The sequence below is a fragment of the Frieseomelitta varia genome, unplaced genomic scaffold, assembly GCF_011392965.1.
Source record: "Frieseomelitta varia isolate USP_RPSP 00005682 unplaced genomic scaffold, Fvar_1.2 scaffold_405, whole genome shotgun sequence".
NCBI classification, from domain to species: domain Eukaryota; kingdom Metazoa; phylum Arthropoda; class Insecta; order Hymenoptera; family Apidae; genus Frieseomelitta; species Frieseomelitta varia.
The window spans coordinates 150,001-170,061 of NW_025110152.1; the positions used below are offsets into that span (position 1 = coordinate 150,001).

At 39.3% G+C, this 20,061-nt stretch overlaps 1 long non-coding RNA gene across 1 annotated transcript; it reads right to left on the reverse strand.

The window, feature by feature from the left end:
- Nucleotides 1-11,580: 11,580 nt before the first annotated feature.
- LOC122531545 lies at nt 11,581-14,074 on the reverse strand. Its single transcript, XR_006307304.1, has 4 exons — nt 13,787-14,074; nt 13,321-13,547; nt 13,127-13,236; nt 11,581-12,200 (listed from the first exon to the last, which is right to left on the reverse strand). It is a non-coding gene; the product is annotated as an uncharacterized LOC122531545 (long non-coding RNA).
- Between the last annotated feature and the right edge of the window lie 5,987 nt (nt 14,075-20,061).

The window sequence follows — 20,061 nt, forward strand, 5'->3', positions numbered from 1 at the left end:
TGATTGTTGTCTCAATTATAAATCTTCTTTCTACTTATTTTCGTCTCGGGTGTAAAGTAAGTCGTACGTCGTTAGAGTGGTCCTGAAAAGTTTCCAGGATAAAGAAAAGAATTCACGGGTGGAAAAAAAAATTAATTTCACGGCAAATAAGTAGCTTGAGAGAGAAAAGGGAATGTTGGAAAACGAGCGAATAAACGTAAACATGTGAAGTTCTACGAAAAGAACGGTCCTCGGCGGCGGGTTTCGTTCTCTTCTTTTGTAGAATCCATCAACTTCGGGTCAAAAAAAATGCTCTGGAAATATAATTAATTGTTGGTTCTAGGCGAGCCAAAAAAATAGGGGCAAAATTGGAATAGGCAAGATGGTTCCAGCGTTTTTCGTGACCATTTTTAAACAGCTAGACCAGGAGGATGCCCAGCCCATTGGTTTAGAAATGTACCGCTGGTAAGTCACGGGGCAAGATAATTAGCGGGCCTTCGAATGGACCAGCATTTTGTATAAAATGGCGTCAAATGCGGCCCAATGTCCGACTACCTGAAATCTTTTTCAAAAATAACAGAAAAAAAAAAAAACTGAAATTACATCGTACTAATCTCCATTGTCTGATCTAATCTACCTAATCTACTTACGGAATCATACAACATTCCGCTTCTTAATTTACAGTCTACTTACGACACCAATTTATGTAGCCAAAAGATACAATTTTTCTATAATTTTAGACGACTTTCCTTCCGCGTGAAAAAAAAAAAACTACATGGAACTGATATAATTTAATCCCTCGATTCTTCAAAGCAAACGAAGCCATCAACAGAAAGAAATTAAAAAGGAAAAAAATGCTTCGAGGAAAATGCAAATCAAAGGAGGAAGTAGTGGCTGGTTTCGTCGTCTGCGATGGATCGTTTCACGATTCTGCAAGGCAAGAAGAAAGACAGAGGTGCTTGGTGGGGCAACCAGCAAAGCGTATCCAGAGGGAAAAAATAGCCGTGGCCCTGACCACCTGCTGCCACTTTGATACCGCCGCTAGAATCTCATTTAGCCGTGTAATTCCGACGTTCATTGACGATGGATCGTCCCGTCTTCGCGGCATTGTAGGTGTACTGAAACACTTCGTACCTTCTAATATATGATCGATCAAGAAGACCGAGCGGAACATCGTGCGCGTACAGCGTTAACCGGAATCCATCGCGCGGCCAACCAGTCGTGTTCCGCTCGGAGGGGGAAAAAAATGGTTTTGCTCGATTTCCAACAGGCCCTGACAGTCGCTCGTATCACAAACCGTGCCTCAATCTGAACTTTCCAGTGGTAATAAATTTGATTTCTGCGGCCTTTCTTTGCGTGTATAGTAACTGAAGATCTCGAGAAAATGTGTTATATTTCACGAAGTTTTTCTCGGTAAAAATCCTATTTAAATTTGTCAAAGTTACAGTGGATCGCGTGTTCTGACAAGTAGATGTCATGATGGGCATAGGTACAATGACACGTCGATATTTAGTGGCTACAGAAATTATTTGCACATCACAACATCCATTATGAGATTTGTATATGTATCCACTACTTAATTGGGTTCAGATATATTAAATTTCGTATCATTCGAATAACTTTCGTGTAACATTAAAAATTTGATATGACGAAAATGGAGTGTGCAATCTAATAAAAATAATTGCACTAAAAAATAAGTGTGTATGCAAATATTTTTCTGTAGCTATTATACAATATTTTGTTTAGGTAGGTTTTATATACGAAATGGGTACATAAATCTTCTATTATAATATCGTTTAAGGTGTTTTAATACATTGTCTGTGTATAGAAAACAGGCGTGTCTGTCATTGCACACAGCCGAAAAATATCCAAGAATACATATCAAGTATCAAACGATGAATGAAATACAAATGTAGTAAAAATATACTCAAACTTCTAGCCGGTACTGTACAGCTAAAATGCGACATTAAAATACGATTGCAGTGGACAATTAGAAGGCGACAAAATAGAATGGACAATGTATAAACATAGTTCCGAGACCGTGAGTCTCATCCCAGAACACGGCACCCGATTTCCGACAATGAATAGCTGCTGATTGTTTGCGCCGCGTCACGGTTTTACCGTCGCGTTTAATTCAATTTGTGAGTGACTTACGATGTCTGTCATTAGTCATCGTGAGGCGTGTGCGCGCCCGCGCGTCTCATAGCTTCTTCGTATATTCCGATCCGTCGTGGAAGACGAAGAAGATGAAGAAGAAAAAGAAGAGGAACAGGCTTGAGAACTCTGTACAAGGTTTACATGGATCTCGTCCATTCGCTGCGATTATCGGTCAAGAATGAGGCTCATCAGGTGAATCGGCTCGAAATGGTACCGACGTAACGCGATTAATACCCTGTCATTTCGCCCTGGCGATCCTTTAGCTTCGAGATGCCGAACATACTCGATGGAATTTTGAGAATCACGTGAATTATCGCGTACGAAATTGCTAATTTTTCGAAAATTAAAAAAAAAAAGACATTATTCCAAGTTTCTTGGAAGAGTATTACAAAACTAGGAGAACGGAACAAAACGAGAAACTCGTTTGTTGAACTGCAAGCACGTAATTAACAATCGGTCGTGTCACGTCCTTTCTAATCATCGAATGCTCGAAGATCGAATTTTGGAAGATCGTACAAACTATGAAATCAAATACGACATTTTTCGTAAGTGTACAAAATATCGAGTGGAGGAATAGAACGAAACGAGGAGCATGTGGATTCAGTCTCCGTCGCGCGTTGCAAGCGCGTAATTTACACTTATTCGTGCCGCGTTCTTTCGAAACGCGTCGTCGTTCATCCTCGATTTCTTCTTCGGCTCGAAAGCCGCCGCGAAGCCGACGAGAAAGGACTCCGAGCCGCCAATTGATTCGCGACACAATACTGGATAACGCTCGAGAATACCGCTCATCAAGTGAATTGGCCGCAAATGGTAGCCAGCTAATAAGTGTTTATTATTCGACCGGTGTTCGTGCACGTGGTCTCGAGAGTGTATACGTAAATACGGAAGAACGGGCCCGCGGCCGCGGCCACAAAGAGGAGAGAGAAAGTTACTGTTACACACGCCGAACACGCTGTCCGCGTTCAGCCGTCCGACGATGACCGAGCAGATTCATTCCTGAAGGTTCTAGGCTCGAGCGGACGCCTGGTTGCGCGGTGAAGCACGAAACAGCCGCACCGGTGACGCTCTGTTGCCCGTTCTGCCGAGGCGTCGACGATCCAATTTTGCCGCCAGGTGCGGGTACACACATCCTGAAAATCAGTATTTGATGACTGGGTAGTTGCAGGGCGACACTGACAACGAAGTACCCGAAAATAAGGGGTTCGAAGTAAGGTGAACAGGACAAAGTTTAAAATTTATAATAGGTAATAAGTAAATTTTACTGGAACTTTTTGTGAATCTATCGAGAGATAAGTAGTGTAATTGGAGAATGCACGATGGAAATTTTATGTGACTTTGAAGAGATCAATCAGAGTCTGAATAAACGAATTCAGTCAGCAGAGTTCATTTAATTGAATGCTAAATATAATTTTACTCCAATAGTTGCAGTTCGTATAATTAGAATTCTGCTGCAGTAAAAATTAATTTTAGATGTTCGGAAAATTAAAGCTGAGCAGTTTTTTTCTGTGTCATGTACAACAATTATCTCTTTGGCACATGAAATTTATCAACGATACAAACGAATGTATGTGTAAATGAGCTCATACAAATATCTTCTGATGCAGAAAGAATTCTTCATCGAAGATAATGAAAATGTATTTAAACCAACGCTGCAGAACTTTATCGAATTGCTGTTCAAAACGGAGAACGTACGCTTCTCAAACTGTTCTCAAAGACCTGTGTCATCTCTGTCACCGAGATCCTCACCTACGCAGTACGATTGTCATCAAAGAGCATCCACTCTTGTCGTCTCTTCTCTCAAGCACGTGGAGAGAAAACGACAAAAGTTCGAAAGGAGTTTCTCGCCATGGCATCGAGCATTATACTCTCTCGCGTCTCAACGAGAGGCAAACTGAACGCGAGAGGAAGCGTACGGCGGGGGTGTGTTGATCGCGCGAAGTCGCATCGCGGTGAACAAGAGAGAGGCGAAAGAGAGTAGGGAAAGAGCACGGGGACGGAGGACCAGGTTGAAGAAAATAAAGAACGAAGAAAAGAAATGAAAGGCTGTCAGAGCGGAGGCGAACGGTCGTGGAGAAGCGAGGCAAAATAGAGGGAGAGAAAGAGCTCTAGGATGGTATTAGTTGGTCTGAAGGGTGGATGCGAAGAAAGAGAGTTCCCTCTTTCTTATATATTTTTTCTTATATTCTTCGGCGTTCCTTGGGAAAAGTTTGTTGTTTGAAGCAGCGCTCTGCCTCTCTCGCGATCATTAATCATGCCGAGTTTTGGTTTGACTAGCAGCACCGCCGGCATGGCTCTCCGTCTCTCTGTCTCTCTCTCTCTCCCTCTCTTTTTCTTCCCCATCCTCTCTCTGTCTCTCCGCGTGGTTCGTTCCTGTTACGTCGGTTTCCTTCAGCGACGAAGCTTTCCAGGGGAATGAAAGAGAGTAGCAAAGAGAAAGAGAAAGAAAGTGAGAGGTGGGGTGCCTTCGTTTCTACCCCTCTCGCTGATCCCCCAATCTCCTGCTACCCCCGAACGGCTCCCAGCTCATATCCCCCCACGTACGAAGACGCCGGCTATTCGGAAATATCATAGAGGGGTGCCATCGTAGAAAAGGAAACCCTCGTTCTCCTCCTCCACCTCGCAGAACCGCTCAACTCCCCTTTTCACCCCCGACATCGTGCGCATCGTCAACTAGGGCTGCCAAGCTCTTTCTCCGCGTATCGTATACTACCCCTCTCGTGAAAGCCTTTTCTAGATACCAATAATAGATTCGGGAACTTTCTCCGACGAAATGTCCCTTTGTTCCTTTGTCGTTGGTCAAACTCTGCTGATGGAAATCGCTCTTTACTTCTTTTTCTGCTTACTCGCAAAATGTTTCTAGAGATTATGATCTTCTTACTGTTAGCTGTAAGAAGCTTCTAGAAGTATTTTTAGTAACATTTCCAGAGGAAGAGATAACAGCAAGATATTTTTAGTAATATCTCTAATAGTGCTTCCAGCAGTATTTCCAGAAAAATAATTGTAATGTTCTTACTATTTCTAGAAATTTTTATACGGATTAGATCGACGAGACGCACACGTGTACGTTACGTAATAATAGGAACGATAGCGATGAGATAAAAACGGCTGTTATCACTTTGCATTCAGAGATTAAGTAAATTTCGGCATGCTTTAATGCGGCTATAACGGAAAAGTGTAATGTATTTGCAAAGTGAGTCACGTAAGATTAGAAATCGTGATATTTTACAAGCTATTAACGTCGTAGGAAACAGTACGAGATGACGTTAGATACAACGACGAATGAATAATGTATTTTTCAAATCTCGTTCACGATCGTGACCTTTGCAGCAATGAAGTGCCACGTTTATTATTTTTTTTAACGAAGCGGCGCCGTTTCCGTAACTGAGTCGCGAGTAGCTTTAATAACCTAAGGCAGGGAAAATTTCCTTTCGTGCTTTCTAATTGAAAACTATGGCCAAATTACAAATGTCGAACTTATTGTTTTGATTCATCATTGTTTGTCATTCTGTGTCATTTCTTTTAAAGAAGAATATGCACCCTTACATCCGGATGTAATGATTTTAGATTTACCTTTTAGTTTTGAGAAATAATTTCAGTAGCTCATTTGATCAAATAAATCCAAGATGATTCCATTTTTAGATATTATGGCACAGTGAAATTCATTTTTAAACATTACGGTGTCCACACACTTAACAGCAGCTGTATACAAAATAACATTATTTTTAAATATTACTCTTAATATTATGGCACAGTGAAATTCATTTTTAAACATTACGGTGTCCACACACTTAACAGCGGCTGTATACAAAATAACATTATTTTTAAATATTACTCTTAATATTATGGCACAGTGAAATTCATTTTTAAACATTACGGTGTCCACACACTTAATAGCGGCTGTATACAAAAATTTGCGTGCTCGTTTTCTAAAAAATTCCTCGATAATTGCACGATATCCATTCAAAAACTAATGATATAACAATAGTTCGATCTGTATTCGGTCAGTCTGCAATTGAAAAGAAAAAGATCTGTTGAAAAAGAATCCAATAACAAGAGACTCACCAGCAAGATCTTTGCTGACAAAAGAGACGAGATTTTCGAGACAACAGAGAGTTTCATTGGTCTATTTGAAAGCACGTTCGCGCAACGCAGTCGGGTTTAACAGAGGCGAAGCCATACCTGTGGATCGGTGCCTCGAAAGTTAAGGGTCCCGGTGCAGTTGATTAACGATGTGAGCGTCCAGGTCGAGGTGGGTGGCGCATGCCTTTGTGACAGCACGACCGCTCCTCCGCTCCTCGACATCGCCACCGTTGCTATCACGGATTATTATAACTCGTACGTTTCATCTGGTACCTCCATCCGATCGGTAGACATCGACATGGTACCCGGCTATCGTCACGTCCGTTTGTCCACGCGTCTGGATAAAATCGGCGCTACTCTTACGATCTCTTCGAAAATCCGTCTCGAATTCGTGCTTTCGAGGTTTCGTAAAGCATCGATAAGATTTAGGCAAGGGAACAGCTCACTGTGCACGCGTTTTATCTTTGAACGAGACACGAGTGTAAGAATCTTATAACAATAAGAATAAGCTTGATTATTCATTGAATTTTAGTAAGTACACTAAAGCTTAATTCGCTCAAATAATAATTATTTAACTGACAACTCTGTTTCAATTCAATCTTGAGGCTTTATTCACGATTGTGTCGAATGAAAATTCGATTCTAAACGGACACGTAGACATGTAGGTGTACTTATTATTTCAAATCGTGTTTTGATTAAGGAGCTGGGCGAAATTTAGAGTTTATCGAATGATTACGTAATTTCCATAAGAAAGTACAAGTGTACTCGTAATATGGTTTAAGAAATGATATTTAAGCTATGTTTACGCGAAATTGCAATTCAGTGGTTGATTGAACTTCGAACGTGATATTGGACCTAGATCCGAGACCAATTTCCCACAATGACTTTTAGAAAAGGATCGTACGTGTGGAAGGACACGAGGTCATCAGGAAAATTATAGCTTAGACTCGATCTCAGGGAACGTCGCAACACGGCGATGTTTGATATTAATCATAACGGTATGTTCTCAGGGCATGTTCGAATATTCAGTAACTCGTAACTGTAGTTGCATCGGTGATAAATTGTATGTTTCCCTCGTGTGTCCGATGTATTCGCGAAATGGCTACAAAATAATTCAAAAATTCATTTCACGAAGTTCCTACACGAGTGTAATTCATTTATATTCGCGATTAATTGCACAAAACTATCCGCCGAGTTGAGGCACTAAATACTAAAGGCAGTGTTATTTCAAATTAAGAGAAGCATCGATTAATTTCACGAAGACAAGTCTTCAAGAATTTTTTAAATTTCGGCAAATTTCAATAAATCGTAAATAGCAGATTTTAATTCCTACCGATTCGAACTAGAAAATTATTATGAAAAGTGAAAATTGTCGCGAAATTAAGTAAAATATTTAATGGATGAAATCATGAATAAAAGATATTCTCGATTAATTTTTCTCGAAGAGAAATCCGAAATAATTCCGTGAGCGAGGAATGCATCGAAGGAGATCAGTGGAAAGAACAGAGGAAGGATCCATTTTGCGGAATGAATCGGGTCCAGCAACAACGACGGGAGAGAGAGAGAGAAGAAGGAAGGAAGGCGGGTAAAAAGGATAAGGGTCGATCTGACGAGGGTATCTACCCTATATTGGCAGGCGTGGCTGCGGGTTGCAGGGTGCAAGAGGGCTTCGAGAGATCGCTGATTGGTTCTCCTCGCACAGAATCGACTGAAAGACAGAGAGGCGAAGAGAGAAGTTTCGTAAAACAGGAAGAGAGCGAGACAGATAGACAAGGCTCGCGAGCATGGGGCTCGTGAAGCTGAGTTGTCGAAGGGGTCGAAACCGGGGTTGAAGGCTCCGCGAGACCCTTATCCACGTGGTCCCTTTAATAAAATGCGCATTTATACGAGCCTCTTGCGCACCGTTATCCGCTCGAATAGAATTTGCAACGAGGCTTAGTGGCTTAATTGAAACCAGTTCTCTGATTAAATACAGGGATGGATTTAATATTAATATAACACGCGTAGCCTTGCGTCACGTAGAAAATTTCTTGTGACAAGAGAGATAAAGAAAGGGATAAAAAGTTGATAATTATTTTTAATAATTAATAATTTTTCAATACTGTCTATAAAATGAAGATACTTGGCAGTAATTTGAAATTATGATATAAAAAGAACATTATAACATTACAACGAACAATCCTTTCGATATTTTAAACGACGATTAATTTTAGAAATTTGAAGAAAATAAATTTTAGAAACTTTGTATTTAACTTCAGAAAATTTATATTCAACTTAATTTTGGAAAATTTTAGAAAATTTATAATTAACTACGAAAGCAAATAAAAAAAAAAAAACGACGATTTCAAGATAGGAAATTTCTTTTCCCTTCGTAATCTTCAGATGTAAAAATTCAAAAATAATCAGTATCGTCTGAATTTTGTGAAAACGAACAACAGTTAAAAGAGATATGTCGTTTTCTAGTTTTCTTTATCTTTCGAGGTATTCGCGGAGCCGACGGAAATAGCTTCGTTTGATAACGTCGTTCAAGAGAGGACTCGGGACGACCAAGTTCTACGAAGGACGGAGGGTGATTCAAGCGTTGCTGAGCTTCTCTGGATGGGTGATTGATTCGCTTTGAATGATTAAAGAACGCGGAAGAAGGGCGCTAGGAAGGGGGTACGGAATAATAGCGTTCGATAGACTCATCAAACTTTCTCGAGGAAACTTTAAAGAGTCCCGTCCAGCTTCGTAGGAAGAGTGGATGGATCATCGTGGTCGTCCTCGTTCGCTGTCGATCCTGGAAACGATCCATTCTGGAAATTGCAGAAACTTTCCGTCTTTTCCTTTTGCTTCGTTTCCTTTCTTTTTCCATCAAAAACTCTTAATCTTTCAATTATAAATGTTTATGCATTTATAGAAAATATTCAAAGTAAAGTATAAAATACAGAGGTTCAAAAAAATATTTATTTGAGTTCTCTTTTCAAAGATACGAGTTACCATGAAAATGCACTACTAAAACTTATTATTTATTTATATAACGATCTATTGTTAATTTAATTTTTTAACCAAGTTAATTTAATTTAACTAGGTCAACTAATTTATCCTTTGATTTTAAATTATATATTCAAAATTTCGCGTTACTTAAACTTTTTGAATGTAATTGGAAGATAGCTTGTTCGTATGAGAGTTGGAAAGCAGACAGAGTTTAAAAGTTAAGAAACCGAGAGACGAAGAAGGAAATGAAAGTAAATATTTTAACAATGAAACTTTCTTCGAGAATGCTTTGAAGAATTATAACTTGTGAATAACAACCGGAACGGGATTTCATTGTGACGTGATCGGTAGCCTGGACAGTAGTGAAGAGTTAGGGTCTTAGTTTGCTTTGACGAAAGTAAAGAGTTGCAACCTTTGATTTATTGCCATGCGAATCGAATTTCAGAGGAAAGTATTTGCATGAGCATGGATAGCAAACCCTTCGCAGTGAAAGAGTAAAATGGGTTAAAGAAATTTCCATGTTTTCCGGAGATGGCAATTTCCATACCTGGAAGTAAGTTTCGAACTTCTTGATTCATCTATTAACTTTCTCGGCGCATAGATCTCAGCCAGTGTTTTCCTACATTCGAAGGAAAATTGTGTTTAATTGAAATTGCTATCGTTTCTTCTAGATTCGCGCATTGAAGACGTAGAACGTCGGATAAAAATTGTATGAGGAAGATGAAATACACACTTTCAGCCGTATAAATGAACATTGTCAGTGTAGAAATTAATTAATTTCTAGAATTTTAATTATTAAAGTTATCGTTTTTTTTTCAATAACATAACTAATTAATTTCTAACTTTATTCTTTGTCACGTTTTCATAACTTGATAAAATTAACGAATGATATTTAGTTATGATGATACTTAAACTTAATAATAATTATGTTATGAAATGCACGTGTAATTGGAAGATTTTATCATCTTATCATCATCATAAAAGCGCAGAAATTACTCCTTAGAGAACATAAAAAGAAAATAACATCGTTGGATGACCAATCCGGCCCAAAAATATTGGCTCAGTGCTGCTACTGAGTCAATAATAATCCACTTAAAAGTGAGCTGCAAATAGTTAGTCATAAAAGCAAAATTTAGTAGTTATTCATCTATGTTTTTTCACTTTCTCTTTGAAAAATATAGAAAGACATGCCGGGGAGAAGCTTGAGCATTTTTTTCTATCCAGTTGACCGAAGATTTTATACGATCCTTGACCACGTTTGCAACGTTGAATAAAAACTCCTCAAAATTATAAATATTATTCTGTTGCACGGAATCAAACAACATCTTAAATTCATAGCTACGTATACAACAGCGATAAAATGAATGAATACCAATGAGTTGAACGTGGAAGACAGATGAATATCTTTCGAGCTGTCAACCCTTCGTGAAAATCGTTTTCTACGCAAGAAATTGTCAAAAAAACAGGAAATCAAAAGTTTTACTGGATCGTGCGACTGTGATATCCGGCTAAAATTATATTCGCGTGACGTAGGCTTCCGTGCGCTCGAGCGCGTTGGTCTCCGTGGCAGATAAAGATCGCGCATCTACCCGTGACCACGAAAGACCGAATGAAAGATAGCGGTACTGCTTACGGAGGGTTATTGTGCGTTCATCGGTTACGGCTCATCGCAACTTTTATCTTTGCTCAGGAGGAGCATCGAAGGTCCCAAGGCGCCAACTCGGTTCTGCTCCGCCTCCGTCGTGTTTCTTGGTTTCTTTCACGTTGTTTGTACTTGTCACTTCTATTCAGATGCGGCTCCTGATTGTTGTAAATCTTCAAATTACTAATAAACGCCACAAATTTGCCAGGCTTGTGTAGAAGAGTTTCCAGTCCCTAGTGGCTAGTGAAAACTGTCGGGCTTCTTTTGATTTCGCGGTGCTCCTTTAAATTTTGCCGAAAGCTTAAATCATATTCGTACGTTTTATAATTTTCGTGCAATTTTATGTTTTTTAAAGAAATGAAGATACTCCGCTTCCGATATTTTACATTATATTTGCATCTTTAAGTGATTTCATAAAAATTCATGATCTGATTGTGAATGTATTTCTTCCGTTTTGTTACAACGTTAATAAATATTAGAAGTGTCCATAAATAATGTCGTTTTTTCAAATTTAATAAACATTGCCTAATAACATAATCCGAATTCTAATTAAATATATTGACATTTAGTGTACTTGTGTACAAAAAAAAATTTTCTACGGTATCAGAAAACGACATTACTTATGAATAGCCCTAATAATAATTACAAACATAAAGTATCATATCACAGACCAATAATATGATACACAACAAGTTTGATTATTCAAATGACTTTTTTCATCCTTTGTGACAACATCATGAGATTAGAAAGTCACAGAGAATCGAATATTTATTAATTTCTTATTAAATTCAATTTACATCGTTCTCATTGAAACAAAAGTTTATTTCGACACATCCACCCTTAATTTAATTACGAGTTTCTGAACTTCGAACAAGATGCAAGAAGCTTCTCCATTGTGTGCGCATATGTGCAAGAAGCGAACTCTACGAGGCGTTCAAATGTCACAGCGTGTCATTGCGCCATGAGAAACGAATCTCCTCAACGTGTCTTGAACAGCGAGGTATTTACGAAGACGACTATCGATACCCATTCTTACGTAACACTTACGGCCTACAAGAGGCTGATTCGACGATACTCCCAGGCCGGCAACGCGAGAGACCAGACACGCTTAATTCGGAACCATTAGCGCGGGCCGAATCGATTGCAATTTTTCTATCGGGGCCTACAGACGGCACCGGACTTTTTGAAAAATGAGATGCTCTCCTGCACTCAAAAGTAGTCCTAAAACGCTTGAAAAAATGCCGACAATGCGAATCCATTAATCTTGCCAGCCTCGTGTACCCGTCAGCTCTTTTCTTCCTCTTTTCTCTCTGTCCCGCGTTCGCCGGACCCGCGCGCCTCCAGGACATCCCTTTGCACTTACCACCTGGAGCAACAACGATTTTTCCAAAATCGCCTCGCTACGAAAATGATCCACTCGCGATACTGTGAATCTAGGCCGTCGATAGATCTTCGTGGAAATTAAAAAAATTCGTTACATGAAAATATAAAAGAAATATAAAATAAGATACGGTACACAATTAGTACACACAGTACACACAATAAGGTGTACACAAAATTACATAGAATTTAATGACTATTTCTTTAGTAACATTTGTTAAACGCCCATTTGAAAATTAAAGCTAACCCACCTAAGTAACCTAAAACCTTAACCTAGGTAGCTTAATCTAAAATTAAGTACAGCACCATTGATGTTTTATCTGTGAGTTAGCATCGAATTCGAGCTATTCAGAAAACCTGAACTTTATTATTTATCAAAGGAACTTTAGAGGAACAGTCAAGTCAAGTGTAGATTTTAATAATCATATATTATTTTGAGGAAATCCGAGATTTAAATGTTCTGTCAAAAAATTGTTTCATTTACAACGATTAAATATTTTCTGCCCAGAGATATAATTCGAGGAAGCGTAACAGTATATGATTTCTAGACAGAATAATTAAAGACTTTCTCGAGTACATATAAAAACGTAAGTACTGTGGAAGCACTCGAGGCGTCCGCAAACGCAGCGTTAACCTCTTTACCTCGTTTCCTCCTTTTATCGTGGATTCATTCCGCGAGGTAAAACGTTATTCGTTGTGTTTTTCGAAACGTCGTTTCCCACGATGTTTTTAATCCCCATTTCTATTTTCTACTATTTTCATTTCCAATTTCTAAATTTCATTATCTGAGTTTCCTTTAAGCGTCAGACATTTATATCGATATACACAATAGAGAAATAGATTTCTGTTTTCCTATATCCAATTTTCGTCCAGTCAGAAAATGCATACAATAACGACACGGAAAATGTCCACTTTAAGACTTGTCTTCTATTAATTTCTTTATTATGTGTCTGAATAGTAAGGTCTTCATTCCACTTGTGCATCAAGTAGACATAAAACACGGTATGAGGATGTCGAAGGTCCTTGAGGAGAAATACGAAGAAGGATCGTATTTCTCTTCAATTAGCCTCGAAAACATTTCTCGGTCGCGTTCGAGAATCATTTACCAACAATGCGCCAGCATTTTCGTTGTATGAAAACTGTCTTTCACGTGCCGAAGGGCGTCGAATGGTAATTGTCGAGGTCACGGATGCTGGCCGACCTTAACCCAGTTACCTCTTTCTTTCCACTGCTGCGAGTGGTAATCAGTGTCCGAGGGACGTCCACAGAAATTCTCCCTTCGCAAAGGGTTTCCTCGAAACCTAATTGGAAACACGTCAGAAGTTGAAACCAGCTGGAGACAAGAGAGTGGCTTTATCGTGAATTTGGTTCAGTTGATGGTGTAATTTTCAGGATCTTCTTAAACTAAAGAAGTTCATCTTAGAAAAGTTTTAAAAAAATTTGGCAGGCATAACAATAGAGTTCCTTATCATGTAGAATCTGTAGTATCTACCGTGTATTTGACATACAAAATGCATTTAGCAGCATACATGCTTTTAATCGTTGTAGAAAATGGATAAATAATAGAATTACCTCTGATGACGTTCAAAATGTAAAATTTATAGTATTATATTCGACGACTCATGCCTCACTGCAAAATGATGACAAATATCATCTGGACATAAATCTCGATACAACTACTACTACATAAAACTCTAATCAGCATCCTCGTAACTTCTACGCTTGTTTCTACCCTTAAATCTTCCCACCTTTATCTTCATCCATCGAACACTTTTCATGACGCTCGTCGTCTTTCCATCGCACGGACCTTTCCACTACGTAGACGTGTAACACGTCGGAGAAACTCAGCTGACGAGCTTCTGGGCTTGCCGGAGGAAGGATGTCACGACGGCCGAGAGAGAAGGAGGAGGAGGAGGAGGATCGTCGCTAACGACTACGCGAGCCGTAGCCGCGAAAGGTGATGAATCACTTTTACGACTCACTCGGCCATTCTTCCTCGTCCGAGGAGGCCGACTGTCGACGTAAGCCGCTATAAACGTGGCTTTTTCTCGCTGGGTCCGAGTTCTTTTCAGCTAGTCGCCGGAAGAGCCTACTCGCCGCACGCAAATTGCTTTCAAGCACCGATGTCAGGTGGTAATTGCTCGCGGGTCGTGGGTCACGACGAGTCGCGTTAACGTCGTTACCATCCCCGTGGATCGATAATTGTCGCGATTTTCTTTTGTTTGTCAGTCGAACACCGCGTCCGTGCAGGACGAAACTACCGTTTCGATTATAAAGTACGTCTGAAACGATTTCGAGCTTGCTGGTTGTCGCATTCGATTTCAAACTGGAGTCGTCTGTAATGAAAGATGCTCGATCTTAATGAAAGATGCTCGATCAACACTTTTTAAGGAAGTGATTGGTTGATACGAGTGTACTTGTGCATCAGAGGTTTATTAGTTAATTTACAGCATCAAAGCATGTTCTGAAATGAGATTGAGGAATAATTGTCATGTTGTTTTATACATATCATACATTTTATATTAAAATAATTATACATATCATACATTTTATATTAAAATTTAGAATAATTATATTTATTATTTCTGAATTATTTTTTTTAATTTCATTTTTTTGAACATTTTTTCATAGATCAATTTCTCCATCAATTGAAATTAATATAATATGACCTCCTGAAATAATTAAAGTATTTAATTATATAGAAATTCCTTTATTAAATACATTTACTATACATTTACTATAACAGGGAAATGTGTAAGCGATTTAGTAGCTGTTTTAAAAGTGATGCTTAGTGCATACCTAATAGAAACGAAAGCTACTGTAGAAAACGATGAATATTTAATATATTTGAATATTCAGTATTTTTTGAACTTTTTATTAGATCGTATGATTTATTCTTCTTTCTAATTTCCATATGTTACCTGTAATATTGGATAGTCTTTTTGCCAATTTATCACCGTACTCAATGCCAAAGTGCAATATTAATAATTTTAAATCGAAATATCAAATACTCGAATGTGCGGGAAAGGGTTACATTTGCTGATCAGATTTCAAAAAATTATACTCAAGTCAAACGCTTATCTATTTTGACCTTTTAGAAAAGAAAACAAGCTTCTCGAAGCAAACGTATCAACCAAGTCTCGCATATTGACGTGTCTTCGAACCTCGTCCAAGTTTCTACTTCTTTCAGAAGTAATGCGGAGGATCAAAGAATGACAGCGATCCGTACGAAGGTCGACCCCGATACCTACGGCTTTTGGAAGTGTGCAAAGGGTGTCCCCAAGGAGGACACGCTCGTCCCCCTTTTCACGTCGACAAACGCGGGATCGTGACTCAGCAGCGAAATAGAATCTCCGGAGACATGCTTTTCGCTTCGGACGGATCCGCTGCCAACACCTCTACTCGGGATATATGCGAAAATAGCCGAGGTCTGTCGTAGATTTGGGGATCCAGACACGCGTGGATTCTCGTTTAAACCATGTCGAATCTCGCTGGTCGGCCGCTCAAATATTTGGAAATATTTCCTATATATCGTAGATCGATCGGTCTCTGAAGATTTCTATATCGTATGATGTTTGAAAAATATTTTGACTCTCGTCTATTCACCATTAACTCAAGGTGCTTGTTACTTGTATATTTATATTAGAATTTATTACTTCTTTGGTGGATTGCATGAAATTTTCTGTAGATTTTCAATCTTTAAATATTTTTACAATCATATGTAAAATTTTGTTAATTATTGGGTATTTAATGTTACAAAACTAAACAAAAATACCCGAAGTTGTTATAATATTTAATGGTATAAATAACTTTTCGGTTAAAAGTAAATTTTTAGCGAGAAAAAGGATAGAATTTTGGAAAAGTATGAGTATGAAATTGTCAGTATATATTGGTCGTGAACGTTTTGATTATTGACGCAAGAGTTGCAGGAAGTTTCACAGGGATAATTTTTCAAAATGGCGAAGATCAATTAAACATGGAAATAGAATAACGGTTGGCAATGCACAAAGGGTTGAAAGTCCAAATGATAAAACGAGGGACAGGATTTGCAAGATTCATGAAGCTACGATCGTACGTTTTCTATCTACGAATGATTCCCGTGTGTAATTACACGCTATTATAAATGAAGCGCCGTTGCATTGTAAATTCTCAGCAGTTGTAAATTATCGCGTCACTGAATGCATAAAAAGATATAGGTGAACAAGTACTAGGTACTAATTATCGATACGTCGTACCGTAAACATTTTCGATGACAACTTGTTTCCCTTGAATAGCTGCTTGTTCGTAATTTCGTAAACGTTTCATGGCTACTGGGATTTTTTTTAATTTAAAGCGTTCCTTTCGTCCCGTTTCCACGTTCGTTCAGCGCTCGATAATTATTTACGAACGATCGATCGACTGGGCGTAACTTAGTCAACAGTCAACGCCAAAAAAGAGAGGCGAAAAAAAAAAAGAAAAATGTAAAAATTCCCTGGTGATTCGTGATCTTGTCGCGAACGATCAACAAGTAAAAGCGTAACAGGCCGGTAATAAAGCGATGAAAGTGATAAATCGCGACGGTTCCACCCCCGGGCCGGGCAGCGGCGTATTGCGTTATTAAAACTTTCCTAATGGCCGATAATAAGCAGCCGGCTGGGTGGATTGATATTAAATCGTAAACTACTGCGTTCTCATTTATCATTATCACGACGGAACTTGGTGGTTCGTAGCAGCGACGCGACGCCTCCGGTTTGCGAACTTAGCCAGCCAATTCTAGCCAAACGAGTTTCCACAGGAAAGTGCCAAGAAAACCGTCTTTTTCTAGTTGTTACGAACGAAACGTAAAAATGTACATGTCATTACACATAGAAACACATTTCTTTATTTAATTCGTACGATTGATATTTCTTCGACCGCAGAAGATATTAGTTTTATAATAATTACGTACGTTTCGGGTTTGAATTAAAGTTGCTTATATTTTTAACGATAATTCATATTTATTAACGTGCCTTAAAATATAAGCTACAAAAACAAGCAAAACTGGAGAGCCGTTGATATGATTTTGTTCATTTAGATTTCAGAGTCTTATCATAAGACGATCTTGCTTATTTCAGATATTTTATATTAATATTAATATACACTGCGTGCTTCTTGCAAATTTTTGCATTTTGAAGTTTTTCTTAAATGAACGACTCAACAGTACAAAACTATAAACTCAAATATGTATTCAAGTATCCCTAACACGTCAAACACTGATACGCCTTGATTATATCATTCCGACTACTCAAGAAACCAACACTAGCAACATATTCTTCTAAATCCACGTATTCACTTCAAGCCTGAAACAACAGAGTCACGGAGAAAGTTACACCCTTAATTCTTCGGTTTCACTCGAAGCCTCCGTGATACACGTGGCGGATGTCGCTGAGCCGCTCTCATGGGCGATCTCTCGTGATAATCGTCATCTGGGAGATCGCGACGATCGCGCAGAAGGGGCGAGAGAGGGCGAGGGAGAACGAGAGGGAATCGTCGTTGACGAACTACGGGTGCAGGGGTGGTTGTGGGTGTAAAAGGAGGGTGTCATGCCGGCTCACCGGGAAAAGTGATTGATTGTGTTTCGCCGGAAGAGCAGAGAAGAGGAGTGACGAGGACTCGGTGCAGAGAACGGGGGAAGACGCGCGGCTGAATGACCGAGAAAGAAGAAACGCTGCCAGAAAGACGTTGTCGCGGGGATGAGACGAAGGTTGAACGAGGAAGACGGAAGCTTGGAAAGAGCGTAGCTCGGCGGAGACAGAGTTCGGTCCGCAAAACGAGAAGACAACGTCCGCACGACCCTCTTTGCTCTCGTTTTACGTCATCCGCAAGCCCCTTCAATCCCCCTCCTCCCCCCTTCGTTCGCAGATTCCACTCGACGCGACGTTCCTTTCGTCCTAGAGAGGCACCGGAGTGGCCGCAAGAAAAATAGAAATAAGCTGCGGCATCGTATCTTGCCTAACGAAAAAGCCTTGACTCGAGCGAAGCGCAAAACCAGGGGAAAAAACAGGTGACGCGCTCTCAGGGCTCGTTCAATTGCCGCCCCCTTCTGTTCCGCTATTCTTCTGCAGTCCGTCGCTCGGAAATATTGCCGTAGAGCCTTTATCATCGCTCTTCTAATAGCTTAGACGATATTGCTCTTATATCTTGAGCATTTTTGGTAGTTTCTTGTTGGACAGTTGTCTTGGATAGTTGTTGGAATCGTAGCTCGATGGACGATTGATCTCTGAAATTTTACTCTATCTTCTATTATACCTGTAATGTTTTTAATATTTACCGTATAACCTTTACTGTAGTTAATCTTTAAAAATTTATTAAACTCACCTAAATTATTTATGAAACATCCACCATTTCCAATTTCACCTCTCGAGACGTGACTCGATTGAAAAAAGGATCCTCCATATCAAGCATCCTCCAGTCTCGACTAGGAAAAGTAAAATGGAAGACGGTGAAACGGTTCGTCGAAAGAAGCCTCGCCATCGTGTATCGTCGTGCCATGGCAAAACAGAGTGAGTGTGCTCTTTGTGTAATGACTCGGCGCTTTATACGCTTTGCTCCACGCAGCTGATCGCCGCTCCGGTAGACGTACTTGACCGAGTGCAGCGAGACACTTGTAGAGCACTAACATAAACACGCAGTGAAAGAACGCCGGAGCCATTACTTTCAATTTGGTCCGCGTCGAAACGTCTTACGTAACGCACAATTCCGAGCGCGCAACGGCCGACGTTCGAATAATCATGCCGGCCTGTGTATCATCGACCATGAATGGTTCGATCATTGATAAGCTTCCTCACTACGGAATATTATCAGAATCATCTATCAATACACGAGTAAGAAAACATTGTATTGACAATGCAAATTCTAATCGATACACCGACAAGATTTTTGGTACTTCGCGCGCCAGTCAGGCTAATACGATACTTTTCTACTTATTCGCTTTACGTCATTAACTTGATGGCCTATTCTACTGTGGCATCGCGCTGTCGTATTTCACTTGATCCATTCGTAAGTAGACTACGCTTTCTTAATTCTTAGCTGATATTATTGATTTTATTATGGTAAAAATATATTTTATTATTAAAATAAAATATAATATTAATATTATAATTATAGTTATTATTATATAACAAAAGGTTTCAATTAGTTCAATTTCATTCTAAATAAGTAAAAATTTAAAATTAATGAAACAGTTAATAAAATAGAATTATTTCTACGATGAATATCTTTTTATAACAATGGAAATTTTATCACATTATGTATATAAATTAGGTCTATGTAAAATATACTTTATACCTGACAAATTAGCACATAATTATGTGCCTAATGTAAAACAAATTACTACAGTTATAATTATGTACCTAATGTAAATTACTATAATTCACATATGACCAAAGAATAATGCGGCTAATTAGAATTAATACTCTTACAATGAGGGCTAATTATTGAAGGCTGGTTTGGTCATTTCGTATGTCCGAATGACCAAATGTATTTGTAACGTAAACGTTCGCTCGATCAATCTAAAGCGTCTATTGCCAACAGAAATCTCCAAATACCGTAAATGCTGCGTCATTCGCGACATACCCCAATTAGCATCGCGATATCATTTAACCCCCGATGTCACGATCTCAATAACGTTGGACAGCGTGGTCGATCGGCGTCGTTTTGACCGAGCATTGACCACGTTCGCCGTAAGATGGATTTCAGAAGGATGGAGGCGGGTTAAGGAGATCCGTAGGAGTGACTATACCGTTCTACATAGGTACCCTCGAGTATGGCCCCATAAGGGCACAGGATCCACGCTCTCCGTGGCAGGGGTTGGTCTCGTGCTTGCACGG